Raw genomic sequence first — 17,224 nt, 5'->3', positions numbered from 1 at the left:
GCGCCGTAACGCAGCTTAGCTAACGAAATATACCATTCATCGTGTAAAATTCTTTTTTGAAATAGCGATAAATCGGCGAGCGTACAGCTCTTTGTTCTCTGATATTCAGCAGTACCGGCCCACTCACATTTTCGATACTTCACGTAAATTAAATAATACTGCCACTCTAAATAGGCTCCCCGCACAGGCTCAAGTGGCATTCGCTCCACAAGCTTTAATAAACAGAAGAACAAACCAAAGGAAGCACGGGAGGACACACCCGTACGACGACAAATTTGTATGCAGCATTTAACTCAGGTACATTCAGCCTTAGCAAATATATTATACAGGGTGATAGGTTTCTTTTTAATTAGGCGTTTAATTTTACGTGAAGACCACCTCTACAGTGAGGTTATGCGTCCAGGGGGACACAGAATGAGGTGCTAAATTTTAATGTCGGTGGCTTAATTAACTAAAATTGCATAATTACCTTTTTTTTGTGGCTGCAGTAAGCAGGCATGTTTGTATTGAGAAGTTCCATGTAGTTTCATTTGGCAGAATTCTTCTAGCGCATCCGTACTCCGAGATATTGAACTGCGAAGTTTAATTACCGTTCGCATGATTACGCATGCCAGACAGTGACGACCGGCGCAAAGCTCCTCCCCTTTGCTCTGTTTTGGTTGCGGTTCTGAGTACTGCAGATTGCGATAACGCCAGCCAAGACTGAAATGGTGCCAGTTATCATTTTTTCTTATGCCTCCTCCGCGTTGTCGAACTAAACACCGTACGCAGCAGGCGCGTCACAAAAGGGAGGAGCTTTGCGCTGGTCTTCACTGTCTTGCGTGCGTAATCATGCGAATGGCAATTAAACTTCATGGTTCGACATCTCAGAGTACGAATGCGCTAAAAGAATTCTGTCAAATGGAACTTCGTGGAAACACGATTGCCTCTAAATTTTCAATACAAACATGCCTGCTTCCTGCAGCCGCTAAAGAGTTAACAATATAAGTTAATTAAGCCACGGACATCTATATTTACCACCTCACTGTGTGTCCCCCTTGGCGCATCATCTCACTGTAGCGGTGGTCTTCACGCATATCAAAGCATCTGATTTTAAAAATAAATGTCGACTTAACTTTGATCACCCTGTATATAGACAGATGCAAAATACATTGTGCACAAATACAGACATATAAATATAAATACACTGACCCCCTCTCTTCTCTCATAGAGGCGCTCATGCATAGGTGCAGTAGTGGTGGGACAATGTTTCCTACTTTGAAGTTTGGACCATTTGTTCCTCGATTATTTGTTCCGCGCCCTTGAGTTTCGGGGACATTTGTTCCGGGGCCATTTGTTCCGGGACCATTTTTTGTGCGACCGGCCTATGTTGCGAGAAAATTAACACGGCCGCTGTTTGAGCCGGCGCGCGTGCCCTTGTCATACCCGTGAATTCAAGTGGTTTTAAAAAAAACAAAAACAAGAACAAATTGAGCGAACGCGTGCCTCAAACGACCGCGTAATTCGCGGGTCGAGTGGAGGAGGGCAGCAATCGTTGGATGACAGAGACTAGAGCAGTGCGGGGGCCGGAATTTCTAGGCCCGGCCCGACCCCGCCTGGTAGAGACATGGCCAGGGCCAAGCCCGAGCCCGACAGAACATTAAGATAAAAGCCCGAGCCCGGCCCCAGCCCGACAGCATTTATTAAAAGAAACCCGAGTTCGCGCACTGTTTTTTAAGCTCAGCCCGAGTCCGCCAGACTCCAAACATGAGCCCTCAAAGTTTGGTTTTTTTAGCCTAAAATAGGAATAGAAGTTGAATATTGAGTTTACACTTGTTCAATACTTAGACCTATATCTGTACAACATAAATATCCTGACCTAAAAATGTATCTTTACGGAAAATATTGGTAAAACAGGCGCTGCATTTGCGACAGTCTCCGAACTTAAAGCACAATGAGGATCGCTTAAAGGAGCCATGAAGACAAAATACAAGTTGGATTTATTAGAAAGACTGCTTAGTCCCGATAACAATGATACCAATATCATCGCAATCTTCGAACAAATAACGGAGATATTAAAGAAAACGTGTGAAGCAGTCGCGACCCCCTAGCCGATTTCCCGCAACTTTTCTATGACGTCGCGGAACCTTGTTTGTGTGATCGGCGGCCGTGTAACTCACCTGTCGCGACGACACGTGACTGGACGTCTGTAATGGGGCCTCTAGTTCCATTTGACCGCATCACTTGAATGCTAATGTGCAGTTAACGCACTGAAAATTATGTTTTATTGTTGGCCCGTATAACGTCATTCTTGCTCATAACACGTCACTGTGGCGCAAAATTTGAAAGTTTTTAAATAATTCTTGCTTTTTTTTCATTAAAAAAACATCTTTTGTGGCTGTAATGGAGTGGAATGAGATACTGAATCCTAGTTCTTTCAAATTAAACTAAGTTGTGTTTTCTCTTCATGGCTCCTTTAAATGATGCTGATAAAAGTGGATATATTTATTTATGCATTTCTTGGACAGATATGCCATGTTTCGTTATTTCATTCAATTCGTTTCCCAAAGAACTCTTTTGCCACTTGTTTTTGACGCCAGCACACTCTGCCGAGAGCTAGTTTAACTTGTAATTCTCTCAATTTAATTTGCGCAGGTTCGTTGTCGGTTTGCACCAGGTGTCTATCCAAGTAGACCTAAGTTCATCCCATGCTCACAAAGTTTTATACTCAAAAAGTCCCTTTATGAGCAAAAAGATATGCGCATAAAAAGCTTTAAGAAAGACACAAGGGCACGTTAGCTAATCTTTGGTGTTATGGTCAGCACAAAGTGCAATGTCCAGGTCACATTTGTTCTTTTTGTTAGTTTGAAAAACAGAGGAAAGAGACAATCATGTACTGTACTACCAGAGTGCTCTCGTTTTCTGACCCGTTCTCTCCCACTATGCTGATGAAGCCCATACGTTTTCTTTTGTTGGCTTGAAGGCTTTCTGAGTGCAATACGTCATTTTGTTATTTTTTTAGCATCGCCACTGTGACAGACTGACAGCACTTCGCTTTTTTTGTTTTCATTTCACCCAAATGATCAATGAGCCGAATTTTTTGTTGTCAACATTCTAAATCTGCGGCACACGACTGCCGGGATTCAGGGTCTGCCCGGGCCGGCTCGGCCCAAAAAGTGTTTTTGTTCAAGCCCAAGCCTCGCCCGGGCCAGAGACAATGCGTGCTGCCCGGCCCGAGCACGGCCCGTGGGCCGGGCCGGGCACGTCCTGTTGGACCGTCCGGGGCCCGAGCTGTGCCCTAACTAGAGCACTACCCGGGCCGCAATTTCTAGGCCCGGCCGAACCTGCCCGATAGAGACACGGCCCTGGCCCGGCAAACTTCTGAAATGTGGGCCCGAGCCAGATCCGAACCCGGCAGATTTTGATAAACTAAGCCCCAGCCCGCCAGACTTGTTAAATGCCCTCCCTAGTACTACAGGCTATAAACATGAACTCGAAGAAGTTGGCCGTTAGCTTAAAAAGCGCAAGAACAAAGCGAATACGGCTAATTTGGATTTAAATTTTCATTAAACTTGGACCGAACTTTGTACAACTTCAATATCCCTCACATATAAACTGTTCTTTCAGTAGTCATTAACTCCATTTGCCACTTCGTTTGCGAGTCTTAGAAATAAAGACACACCGAGGATACTTTAAATGATTCGGAGCAAGTGGATAATTTTTTTCAATATCGAAATTCCTAAGAAGATACTGCAGCTTTGGCTGTTCCATTACTTGCTGAAATTTGAGCTGACGATGCGTCCGGTTTCACCAGTTCATTTTAGTATTTTCCTCTAGTTACGTTGGCAGCAATATTTTATCCGCGCTTCTGTTCTTTTTTGCCTCTTTTCTGGTTTTGAAAAAATTCTTCCCGGAAGAAATCATGGCCTCTGCTTCAAACATTGGTCCTTCAAACTCTGCACATAGTCCAAAATCTAGGTCACGTTTGTTCTGTTTGTGTTTGTTTGAAAAGAAAAGGGAAAGACAATCGTGTTGTACTGTGTGGCTAGAGTGCCATCGTTTTCTGCCCACTCTCTCCCACTATGCTGATGGGTCGCAGATATTTCTTTATTGATGTAAAGGCTTTCTAAGCGGAATCGCCTTTTATCATGTCTTTTAACAGCGCCGTAATGAATTTACACTTCGCTTCTTTTTGTTCTCACTTAACCTGAAGTATCAACAAAAATCTTTTTGTTGTCAACAATTTATAATTTGCGGCACAGGATTGCCGCGCCTCAGGGATGGCCAGGGCGGCTCGGGCTGGTACGGCCTGAAAATTTTGGTTCAAGTACAAGCCCGGCCCGGGCCCGAGAAAATGAGTGCTACCAGGCCCGAGCCTGCCTCGCCAGTGCACAACGTCAGACTACCTAGCTACGCCACCACACGCAACTGTTTCGGTGCTGTGCCCTTGCGGTGTGCTGTTTTGTCGTGTGCTGTTTTGTCGTGTGCTGTTTTGTCGCAGTGCTATTTTGTCGTGTGCGCTTTTGTCGCTGTGCTATTTTGTCACTGTGCTTTTCTGTCGTGTGCGCTTTTGACGCTGTGCCCTTCTGACGCTGTGCTGTTCTGTCGCGTGCGGTTTTGTCGCGTGCTCTTTTGACGCCGTGCTGTTATGGCGGTGGTCTTCTGTCGCGTGCCCTTTCGTCGCGTGCTGTTCTGTCGGTATACCGTTCTGCAAAACTTGACGAAAAGATGACGATGTCGTCAAGGTAACACAAGCATGTTTTCCATTTAAGGCTGCGAAGGACCGTATCTATCATGTGCTCAAATGTGGCTGGGGACTGCATAACCCAAAAGGCATTACGTTAAATTCGTAGAAGCCGTCTGGAGTCGCAAACGCCGTTTTCTCTTTGTCAGACTCGCGCATGGGGTTCTGCCAGTACCCAGATCGCAGGTCCAGACTAGAGAAATATTCAGCCCCTTGTAGACGGTCCAGCGCGTCATCTATGCGCGGCATCGGATACACATCCTTCCGGGTAATCCTATTCAATGCCCGATAGTCCACGCAAAAGCGTACGAAACCCTCTTTTTTTCTCACCAGAACAACAGGAGAAGACCACGGGCTCGAGGAAGGTCGAATAACGTTTCGTTGAAGCATGTCCGCGACGTTTTCTTCGATGACTTTCCGCACGGTACGGGCGACGGCGAACAATGTGAGTCTCATCTGTCTCAATACGATGCTCTGCCATAGACGTCTGTCCAAGTTTGGTGGAGATGCAGTTAAATGAGTTTTTATGTTTTTAGAGCAGCTCAAGTAGGCGTTCGTTTCGAAGGCCGTGAGATCTTCGCTAATCGTGGTTGCAAGGGTGGGACGTGAGGGGCCGGAATCAGAAGACAGGGGAACGGAAGACACAGACCAGAAGGGAACCAGAGACAGACTGTCATCAGCCACAACGGAAGCGAGCGTGGTGCCTTCAGGAAGGAGTATCGTCTCAGAACTGATATTTGTAGCGACGAGCGGCGCAAACCCACGTGCAAAACGGACAAAGCAGGTCACGATAATGATTCCTTGGGGAATAAAACGCGCAGACGGAATGATTAACGCATCACTATCACGAATTTGGGTTGATTGAACTGAAAGGACTGTATCGTGGCCCGGGTATAAAACGTAATTGGCACTTGCTGTCAAATTCAGTTGTCCCTTTTCTTCCAGAATGTTGGTATCCTCCGTATCTGCGAGATCAATTTGCGGTTGCTGGCACGAAATGACGGCGGATGCGGATGTCAAGAAGTCCCAGCCCAAGATAAGGTGATGCGCACACGGTGACAACACTGCACACTGAACGTGATAACGAAGTTGACCGACTGAAATTCGTACCGTGCACTGTCCGGATGGCTTGATCGTGCTGCTATTGGCGCCATGCAAAGGAGGTCCACTGTAGGGTGTTCGAACCTTGCGTAGTCGGGCACACAATTCCATACTTATCACCAAAATACTGGCACCAGTGCCAATAAGGGCCTCTACACAAACACCTTCAACTAAAACTGACAACATGTTCGCTGGACACTCCGGAGGCTTTGTAAGTTTCCCACGTGATGCAGTTTCCCCTCCCAAAACTGCATTACCTTGTTTTCCGAGTGCTGGTCGGGGACGTAGGTCGCAGGCCGAAGGGGCGACAGCGCCCGACGGCCTGACGATGGTGAGCGGCGTCGCGTATCGCGCGGCCTACGAGAAAGGTCGGTTGGTGGCTCAGGTGGCGATGATGAACGGCGTGAGAAAGACGGGTGCGTACGCTGCACGTAGTCGAAGTAATTCGGGCGTACATAATTGCGTTCGTAGGCTGCGTAGCCGCGTCGTTCATCATGTTGGCGCCTTCGACAAAATCGGGAGATGTGGCCCCGGATGCCACAATAATAGCAGACTGGCGGACCAACGTTGGGGTCTTTGTGTGGCGGGAAATAAGTCGGCGTGGTTTGCAACCGAGGCATGGCGGCCACATAGCTGGGCGGGGCCTGTGTCGTAATCGGACTGAGCGGTAGAGGATGCCGACCAGCCACATCCGATTAAGATGGCGTTGCAGCAGAAACAGGTTGGGTGGGAGGCGGAAGTACGGGCATAGCCGCGAGCTCCTCCTTAACGATATCCCGTAGGCCAGGCACAGAAGGAGCTTCGTGGACACAGTGTGCGCACTGGGAAATATTGGCGTGCATCTCCTCGCGAATTATAGAGCGTATCAACGCACGCCGGTCTTCATTTCCCAGATGGTGGGTAGGAGCCGAGTCTTGACGAAGGCGGATGGACTATTAGTTCGTCGAGAAGCTTACAAGTGGAGATCATGTCCGACACGGTTGTGGGGTTCTGCGTTGCCAGTGTGGTGAACGCGAACTCACCGATTCCTTTCAGAAAGTGGCGTACACGGTTAGCTTTCGGCATGTTATTGTCGGCGCGACGACACAGCGTCAGAACGTCCTCGATATATGAGGTGTACGTTTCATGCGCCTGTTGCACACGGGTCTCGATTTTCTTTTTCGCGCTGTCGCTCCGATCTTTAGAATAGCCGAAAATCCGGCGGAACTGAGCAACGAAATCGGCCCAGTCGGTGATGGTATACCGGTTATTTAGATACCACGTCTCGGCAACCTGAATCAGGGAGAACGAAACATTTTGCCGCTTGAGGTTATCGTCCAAGCGGTTGACGCTCACTCTGTCGTAGTTGTCCAGCCACTCGTCGGCATCATCGTCAAGCAGGCCAGCGAAGAAAGGAGGGTCACGCTGGGGGCTGGTTATGATGCACTGGGGGGTTGGTGGAGCCGGGGCGTTCGCCGATTCCAGCGTCATCGCTGCAGTTTCCGGCATTAGGCGGCGACCCGAGTGGAGCTCCAGTGGGGCAGCTTGAGCGGTGGATCACGGGCCCGAAACGCAACTTCACCACTAGTAAGGCCGATGGTAGGAGAAGACAGACCAGTACGCGCAAACCGCTTTATTCGCACGCCGAGCGGCAAGGCAGCAAGGTGGCGACTGAGCCGGTTTACCGATGATGATAGTTCGAGAAAGTAAAAGAATCGGTGATGATGAGTATATACAGAGATGAAGAAGCCGTGGCCGCAACCGGGCGCCAGTGATGATTGCATTCCACTAGGACATTGCATTCAGCGCTCCGAACTTCCACAAACGAGGCTACAACTAGTCTCACAATATATATATATATATATATATATATATATATATATATATATATATATATATATATATATATATATATATATATATATATATATATATATATATATATATATATATATATATATATATTGTAACGAGGGTAATGAACATATGCAATAGACGCAACATGCCATCAAGACATCGGGGTATGTGCCTCACCAGCATAGCCCATATAGGATTATGCCTAATCCACACACGGGGATATGCGCCAAAGAGGTGTCAGGGAGGACGATGAACCCCAGGACGTGCATGTGCCAGAAACGCGCTTGGTGATCGCAACGCTCAGACCTGCATTATCCATGGGCTTCGCTCCTGCAGTTAAACAACCTCAACCGGCTACCGGCGTCTCTGCTGTCTTCTTAACAAGTGGTGGAGGTCAGGAGTTTTGATCCCGCACTGGAGCTTTGTTCCCGGATGCTACCACTCCCAATGTCCAGAGAAACCACTCAGCCTGTGATCTGCCGCGGCTCCAAGCGCGAGCGGGAACCGGCCAGGTTCAGCGGTGCAGACGACAGCGACGCGGAGGACTGGCTTGCGTCCTTCGAACGCGTGAGTGCGAATGCCAACAATGCCAATGCCAATGCCAACGACAATGCCGAGCTTAGCAACGTCACCTTCTCTCTAACGAAACTCGCGGAAACATGGTACAACAATAATGAATCCGATCTCCGGCCTTGTTCTAATTTCTGTAGTGAATTGATTAGAATTTTCGGCCGCCCTGCTGTACGAAAACTTCGCGCCGAACAGTGCTTACGTACACGCGGACAGAAGGCTGGCGAGACGTTCACCAGCTATATCGAAGACGTCATTGACCTATGCAAACGCGTCACCCGCCGTGGTGGCTCAGTGGCTAAGGCGTTGCGCTGCTGAGCACTAGGTCGCGGGTTCGATTCCCGGCCGCGGCGGCCGCTTTTCTGATGGAGGTGAAAAGCAAAAACCCCCTTGTGTACGAGATTTCGGCGCACGTTAAAGATCCGCAGGTGGTCAAAATTAATCCGGAGCCCTCCACTACGGCGCGCCTCATCGCCTGCGTTGCGTCGGTGCGTTAAACTCTACAATCAATCAAATCAATCTATGCAAACGCGTCGACCCCTCCATGACGGAAGCTGACAAGGTCCGGAACATCTTAAAAGGCGTTGACGACGACGCTTTCCAGATGCTCTTGGCTAGAGACCCCAAAACTGTTGCGGATGTCGTCCGCTTGTGTCCGAGTTTTGACGATCTACACAAGCAGCGAGCTCTGACTCGACAAGCCTGTGCTCGCGGGGACTCCGTGGCGAGCGTGGCGGCTACGTATGACGAGGATTCCGCTCTGTTCTCCCGCATCAAAGATTTTATCCGAGAAGAGGTGGCCCGCCAAGATTCCCTGCTCCCCTGCACCACAGAGCCGCCTTCTCCACTGGCGCCTACGCATTGCCACCAGCCGAACACACCGCACCAGTCGCTGCCTATACGCCCCTCTCCCCTCTCACCTACGCCCCTCTCACCTACGCTGGAGCGACAGCCAGGCCGTTACCACCTCCTGCTTCATTCTTCCCGTCCCCAACGTCGCAACCACCCGTGTTGTTCCAGCCTGCGGTTCGCATTGCGCCGACTCACGTACCATCACGACTACTTCCAACCCCCATCACCAGTCCTTGCGATGCGAATGCGTGGCGCACACCGCGGCTCATCTGTTTCGCGTGTCGGACACCCGGACATGTCGCCCGCTACTGCCGTCGTCGTGTGCTGCAACCCCGCCAACATTTTTCAAGCACCTTTTTACGCTAGCCCCCACATCCCGTCTTTTGTTCCGCCGCAAACTCCACAGAATTTGCCCACCGAGTCTTCTGAACAGCCGCCGTTCACCAGCCGCCGCTCGTCCTCCCCACGTCGCCACTCAGTTCATCCCATGCGTCGCCGCTTGACCAGTGACGGGGAGGAAAACAAACAGCCGCAGCTCCTGAGGCAAGAGCTGCGTCACCGTCGAACTGCACAAGCCCACAATTTTCGCCAAAACATGTTATTGACGTGATTGTAGAAGGTGCCCCTACCGTTGCGCTAATCGATACAGGAGCCGCTGTTCTGTTATCCATGCCCGTCTCTGCCGCTCTCTACGAACAGTGATGACGCCACTTTCTGGACTTCCATTACAAGCCGCGAATTCGCAACCCATTAAGCCGCTTGCTGCCTGCACTGCACGGGTCGTCATCAAGAAAATCTCTTACATCCATTGAGTTCATCGTCCTGGCATCCTGCTCCCACAAAGTCGTCCTGGGTTGGGACTTTCTTTCCCGCCACTACGCTATTATTGTCTGTGCTCGGGCTGAAGTTGAATTTTCTACTGATGTCTTAGAGGATTCCGGTGATGCCCCTAATACCAAGCTACTAATTGCTGAAGACACTGACGTTCCGCCAGGCTCCTCTGTCCTCGCTCCATTATGTTGCACCACTCTCCCAGACGCAACTGTTCTCGTTACGCCCTCAGCCATTTTCCTACGTCGGAAATGTCTTCCTTTGCCCTGTGCCATTTTAACAACTCGTGATGGCGCAAGCACTATGTTAGTCACGAATCCGTCGGCGACTCCGTCTTCCCTATTTAGCGGAGAAACACTTGGGTTTATCGATATTGTTGATGCCCGGCTAGTCGTCGACGTACCTGACCATTTGCACCACCTTCAGATTGACGGACTGAGCGTTAGTTCCAGCGTACCAGAACAATTGCCATCTGTTGCTTTCCACCAGTGCGTGGATGAAGACCTTGACGCAAAGCAACGAGCACGACTTGCTGCATTACTTCGGAAGTTCTGTTCGCTGTTTGAACACGCGCAAAGCTCGCTGGGTCGCACGTCCGTTGTCACGCACTCCATTAATACTGGTTCGCGCGCCCCGCTTCGACAGCGCTCCTATCGAGTGTCACCAACTGAGCGCCAAACTATTGAAGACAACGTGATGGATATGCTTAAGCGAGGTGTTATTCGCCCTTCCAAGAGTCCCTGGGCTTCGCCTGTGGTGCTTGTTGGGAGGAAAGACGGCTCCATTAGGTTTTGCGTAGATTATCGACGCTTGAACACCATTACATGCAAAGACGTCTACCCGCTCCCTCACATCGATGATGCGCTTGATTGTTTGCAGGGCGGCGAATTTTTCTCATCCCTCGACTTAGGATCCGGGTACTGGCAGGTCCCAATGGCGGAGCCTGCTCGCGCAAAGACGGCATTCGTCACCCCTGATGACCTCTACGAATTTAACGTTATGCCGTTCGGGCTATACAATGCCCCAGCTACGTTTGAAAGAATGATGGACAGTCTTTTGCGCGGCCTCAAATGGAAGACGTGCCTTTGCTACTTGGACGGTGTATACGTTTTCGCTCCTGATTTTGAGACGCACCTGGTTCGCCTAGAGCAAGTTTTGACGTGTCTCGCCGCGGCTGGACTGCAGCTCAATCTGAAGAGAAGTGTCACTTTGCCGTGCGCAAACGGACTATCCTGTGTCATGTCGTTTGCAAGGAGGGCGTTCGTCCGGATGAGACCAAGCTTTGTGCCGTCGCGGAGTTCCCGAAACCGACCACCCTAAAGGCACTTAGGAGCTTTATCGGGCTGTGTTCGTATTTTCGGCGGTTTATTCGCAACATTGGGTCCATCATTTCACCACGAACAGAGCTTCTCAGCAGCGACAACGGTATTTTGGCTTGGTCAGCATCCTGTGACGAGGAGTTTGCTACACTGCGTCGTCTGCTCACATCGCCGCCTATACTTCGACATTTTGACCCGTCTGCTTCAACAGAAGTCCATACACATGCTAGTGGTATTGGCCTTGGTGCCGTGCTCGCGCAGCGTAAATCTGGCTTTGCGGAGCATGTCGTGGCATACGCGAGCCGGACGCTGACAAAGGCTGAGTTCAACTACTCAGTCACTGAAAAAGACTGTTTGGCCATAATATGGGCGTTGGGGAAGTTTCGCCCATACTTGTATGCCCGCCGATTTGACGTCGTCACCGACCACCACGCACTGTGCTGGCTGGCCTCCCTCAGAGATCCTTGTGGTCGCCTTGGTCGGTGGACTCTTCGGCTCCAAGAGTACGATATCAACGTCGTCTACCGATCAGGCCGGAAGCACTCAGACGCGGATTCCCTCTCACGCTCTCCGCTGCCGGGTGACGTGTCTCACCTCGCCACTACCGACTGCAGCTTGTCGTCTCTTAGTGCTACTAACATGTGCGCTGAGCAGCAAAAGGACCCATGGATGGCTTCCATGATCAGCTTCCTCTCCGGCGCGTCACCTGCCCGTGTATCAAGGGCCCTGCGACGGCAAGCTTCTCACTTTCAACTGCACGACGAGCTGCTTGACCGTCGAAATTATTTATCCTACGGTCACAAGTGGCTTCTGGTTATTCCACGCCATTTGCGCGCAGATTTATGCGCTTCATTTCATGACGACCCGAGCTCCGCCCATGGTGGCGTCATCAAGACATACCAGCGACTCCGCCTCCATTATTATTGGCGTGGAATGTACAACTTCGTACAGAAGTACGTTCGCTCGTGCCCGGAATGCCAACGCCGCAAGTCGCCACCTGCTCGCTCGTCCGCTCCACTGCAACCACTACCCTGCCCGGAAAAACCCTTTGACCGCGTTGGGATCGATCTATACGGGCCACTGCCTTCTACATCTTCCAGTAACACGTGGATAATTGTTGCCGTTGACCACCTGACAAGGTATGCTGAAACGGTTCCACTGCCCGCATCCACGGCTCGTGAGGTCGCCCCTTTCCTACTACGTGATTTTATACTTCGCCACGGGGCGCCTCGGGAGCTCCTGAGTGATCGAGGACGGGTCTTCTTATCGGATGTCGTGAAAGCGCTACTCGCCGAATGTCACGTGGTTCATAGGACAAGCTCATCATACCACCTACAGATGAATAGGCTCACGGAACGATTCAACCGCACCCTGGGCGACATGCTTTCAATGTATTTGTCATCCGACCACTCCAATTGGGACCTCGTGCTCCCATTTATAACGTACGCCTACAACACGGCCACACAGGCGACGACGGGATTTTCCCGGTTTTTCTCGCTTTACGTGCGTGAGCCGACATGCGCCCTGGATACCATACTCCCTTACAACCGCGATGCCACAGAATACACACCGGTATCACAAATGGCGCAGCACGCCGAAGAATGTCGACAACTAGCCCGTTCTTTTACAACTGCTGAGAAACAGCGTCAGAAGCATCGTCGTGACGACTCCACCTGTCCTAAGACGTTTGATCCTGGTTCGCATGTGTGGCTTTTGGTGCCCTGCCGAACACCCGGTCTCTCCCAAAAATTAGTGGCCAAATAGCATGGTCCATACAAGGTCATTGCCCGCACTTCGCCAGTGAACTACCTTGTTGAGCCCGTTACCCCGTCCTCGGATCTTCGCCGCCGTGGCCGTGAAACAGTCCAGGTTGATAGGCTCAAGCCTACTACGACCCGCTCTTGTCGACATCACCCTAAGTCGCCAGGTTGGCTCCTTCTGCACCAGGGGGTGATTGTAACGAGGGCAATGAACATATGCAATAGACGTAACATGCCATCAAGACATCGGAGTATGTGCCTCACCAGCATATCCCATATCCACACACGGGGATACTCCAAAGATGTGTACGTGCACGTGCCAGAAACGCGCTTGGTGATCGCAACGCTCAGACCTGCGTTATCCATCGGCTGCGATATATATATATATATATATATATATATATATATATATATATATATATATATATACAGTGTGTTGCAACGATAACTGGAACACTTTAAAAATTTTTCCTGAGCGATCCGCCGCTCTGTTCACGCTCAAACTTCACACAAAGGTCGCATTTTGTGGTCTATTTTGTTTGACACCGGGAACAACAACGGTACTTACCTGTTTATTCTGAAAATAAATAAAAACGATTTTCGCCTATGGGAAAATGGCGGCGATTTGGACGTGCGAGCCCGAAAACCGGGTTTTCTGATCGTCTGTTAGCTCATTTCTAGGTGCATTTTCTGATCGTCTGCTGCACCATTTGGCTCCGTACGTGAATCTCAAACGTGCGTTTCACTCTGCAGGTGGTTCCGTCGTCCCAACATCAACTTGCGCTGGCTCGCACGTTCAAATCAGCGGCCATTTTCCCATAGGTGAAAATCGTTTTTATTTATTTTCAGAATATATATATATATATATATACATATATATATATATATATATATACACTCTGAGGAAAGGAAGTGCTTTTCCTGAAACGTCAGTAAACTTTTATTTTTCTTTTGTTCTCGTGTGTCTCTCTCTCTACTTAGATGACTTTCTCGCTCTCTGTGGGAATTTTTATGCTTCCAGACTATAAATATTGAGAGTCGAGGACTCGTGAAGGAGAACAGTTTATTCCGAGAGCCGAGGACCGAGCAAGACCCCGACAGGAAGCGGTGATCATGCTGCGACAAGCCGAAATGATGAAGATAAAGCGATGGCGATAGTGCGTCCTATCGGACCACGGCGATTGTCCCAGCAAAGTACATTGCCTCAGGACTGTATATTCTGCTGGTGCCGACGCGTACCCCCCCTCTTCGAAAGTGGTCACCCGGCCGCTGTTCAGGTCGTGTCGGACCCGTGGACATAAGGCTTGAGCCGCGAAACCTGGACGATTTCTGTTCCACGGCAGCGACGATCGGTAACGGCACTGTTTGAAGCCACGTGATAATTGACAGGAGACGTTTGCTCGAGCATTGTGTAGGGTCCAATGTACCGAGGAAGCCACTTTTCGGAGCGGCCAGGTTGACGCACAAGAGTCTATAACAAGACCCCGTCCCCTGGGTGAAACGTGACGTCGCGATGAGATTTGTCGTACCGAGACTTGTGGGCACTCTGGCTGGCTTCTGCGTTCATACGGGCGAGACGGCGGTAGTAAGCGACACGGGAAGCGCATTGTTTAGCAACACTGGCCCTGCAGTCAACAGGTGCCGACAAGAAGGATGAGTCTAGAACGGAAGGAGGCAGACGGCCATAGACAAGAAAATAGGGCGAAAACCCAGTGGTGCGCTGAACTGCGGAAATATATGCGTATGTTATGAAGGGAAGAAATTGTCCTAATTGCTGTGATGCGGTCGGATGTACAAAGAGAGCGTGTCGGATAGTGTTCAATGAAAGCGTTCAGTCAAACCGTTCGTTTGAGGCAGATAACTGGACGTAGTTTGTGAACGGTGTCGGTGGGACGAAGAACTTCCGCAAGAGTAGCCGACAGAAATTTTTTTTGGCGGTCGCCCAGAAGAACTCGGGGAGATCCGTGGCCCAAAAATATGCAGTGCAAAAAGAACTCGGCGACTTCTGCAGCGCAACCATTCCGAAGAGGGGTGGTTACAGCATAGCGAGTGAGATGATCAACGGCGGTTACAACCCAACGATTACCAGCTGTGGAAATGGGCAAAGGACCATACAGGTCTATGCCGACGACTTTGGACGGGGTTTACAGACAAGGTAGCGGTTGTAGCATTCCTACAGGACGTGAGGTTGGCCGTTTACGGTGCTGGCAGGGCGCGCAGGAGACGACGTACTTGGCGACACTAAAAGAAGCGACTTTTCACGTGGTGGTAGGTCGTGTGGAAAAAAACCCTAAGAATATGCTGCTGTAGAGATCGGAGAATGATGGCAACCCATTTGTCACCGGTAGGGTCGTAATTATAATGGTATAAAACACCGCCAAAAAGTCGAGTTTTTTGCAGTTGGCAGCGCAAGCGGTTGCTAAGTGGCTTCGGCAAACCGGTATGTTGATCAATTAGGTTACTGCAGTACCGGTATGCACGTTGAACTGACGGTAGATCTTCGATGCGGTCGAACTTTATATCGTCGAAAGGTGCCATTGGTAAGACGAGTTGGGCCGCATTGGATGCCGAATCATCATCTGGAGACACAGGGCAGCGGGAAAGGGCGTCCACATCCATGTCCTTCTTGCCAGACTTGTATGTCACAGTAAACTCGTATTCCTGTAATTTCAAAATTCAGCGACCAAGCTGTCCATTTAGGTTTTTGAGTGACGAAAGCCAACAGAGAGAACGATGGTCAATGACCACAGTGAAATGCCGTCCGTACAAGTATAGACGAAATTTCTGTACGGCGCATACAACTGCAAGACATTCCTGCTCAGTGATTGAGTAGTTTATTTCGGCATGTGTCAATGCGCGACTTCAATAAGCCACAATGCTCTCCACAGAGGAGGCGTTGCGTTGTAACAACACGGCACCAAGGCCACATTCACTGGCGTCTGTGTGTAAGACAGTGGATGCCGTTTCGTCAAAATGATGCAGCACAGACGCAGATGTTAGGGTATGCTTGAGCTTTTGAAAGGTGGCTTCGCAATCTTCTGACCGCACACATGGGGCAGCGCATGCAAGACGTTTGTGGAGGGGTTAAGCAAGGACAGCAAAGTTGCGAATGAAACGCCGGAAATAGGAACCTAAACTACAGCAGCTGCGGATGTCTTTTTGGCGGGCTGGGCGGGGAAAATTGCCTACGGCAATAATTTTGTCCGGGTCAGGGAAAATTCGGTCTTTGCTCACAACATGCCCAAGCACCTTATGGACTTGCTCGCAAATCGGCATTTTTTCGTGTTTAGTTGAAATCCGGCGTTGGTAAGACAGGCTACAACTTCATCCAGGCGCTTTAGATGGTTGTCAAAAGTCGAGGAAAAAACGACTATGTCGTTGAGGTAGCAGATGCAGGTTCTCCATTTAAAGCCACGAAGAACTGTGTCAATCACTCTCTCCAATGTGGCTGGAGCAATACACATCCCGAATGGCATCTCGTTAAATTCAGAACGACCATCGGGTGTGGCGAAAGCGGTTATTTCTTTGTCTACCTCGTGCATGGGAACCTGCCAGTACTCAGATTGGAGGTCCCGGCTCGAGAAGTATTCGGCACCTTGTAAAGTGTCTAGGGCATAATCATTGCGAGGCATTGGATAGACGTCCTTGCGTGTTATTTTGTTCAATGCCCTATAGTCCACGCAACATCGCACAGAACCGTCTTGTTTCTCCACCAAAACGACAGGAGAAGACCAGGGACTCGATGAAGGCCGGAGAATAATTTTCTTGAGCATGTCGTAGACGTTGTCCTGTATTATTTTCCGCTCAGACGTAGACACACGGTATGGACGGCGACGAACGATACCAGATCCACTTGTGTCGATGCAGTGTACCGCTGCAGATTTCTTCCCTAGGACAGAAGAGTACGCGTCAAAGGAACCCTGGTGTTTGTCAGCAGAAGCACCAATGCTTTCCTCTCCTTGCGGAAGGCCGGAACTTATGGCGGTGTCAAAAGCCGAAGCCGGAGCTGGCGATGGGCAAACGTATACATCTCTCGAAATTGTTGACAACGGAACAACACAGGCTTCTTCATCGTCGAAAACCTAAGCGACGGTGGCAACTTGCGGCACTTAATTTGCTTCAGAAAATGTCTTTACCGCGGCCAGAAAAGCTGGCCCACATGAAAAACGGATGAGACAGTTAGGAATGACCACTCCTTCGAGAATGAAAATGCCAGCTGGTGCAATCAACAA

The sequence above is a fragment of the Haemaphysalis longicornis genome, unplaced genomic scaffold (genome assembly GCF_048455015.1).
Source record: "Haemaphysalis longicornis isolate Haplotype H1 unplaced genomic scaffold, Haemaphysalis longicornis Haplotype H1 scaffold_19, whole genome shotgun sequence".
NCBI classification, from domain to species: Eukaryota; Metazoa; Arthropoda; class Arachnida; order Ixodida; family Ixodidae; genus Haemaphysalis; species Haemaphysalis longicornis.
Note: the sequence above shows the minus strand (reverse complement) of the source record.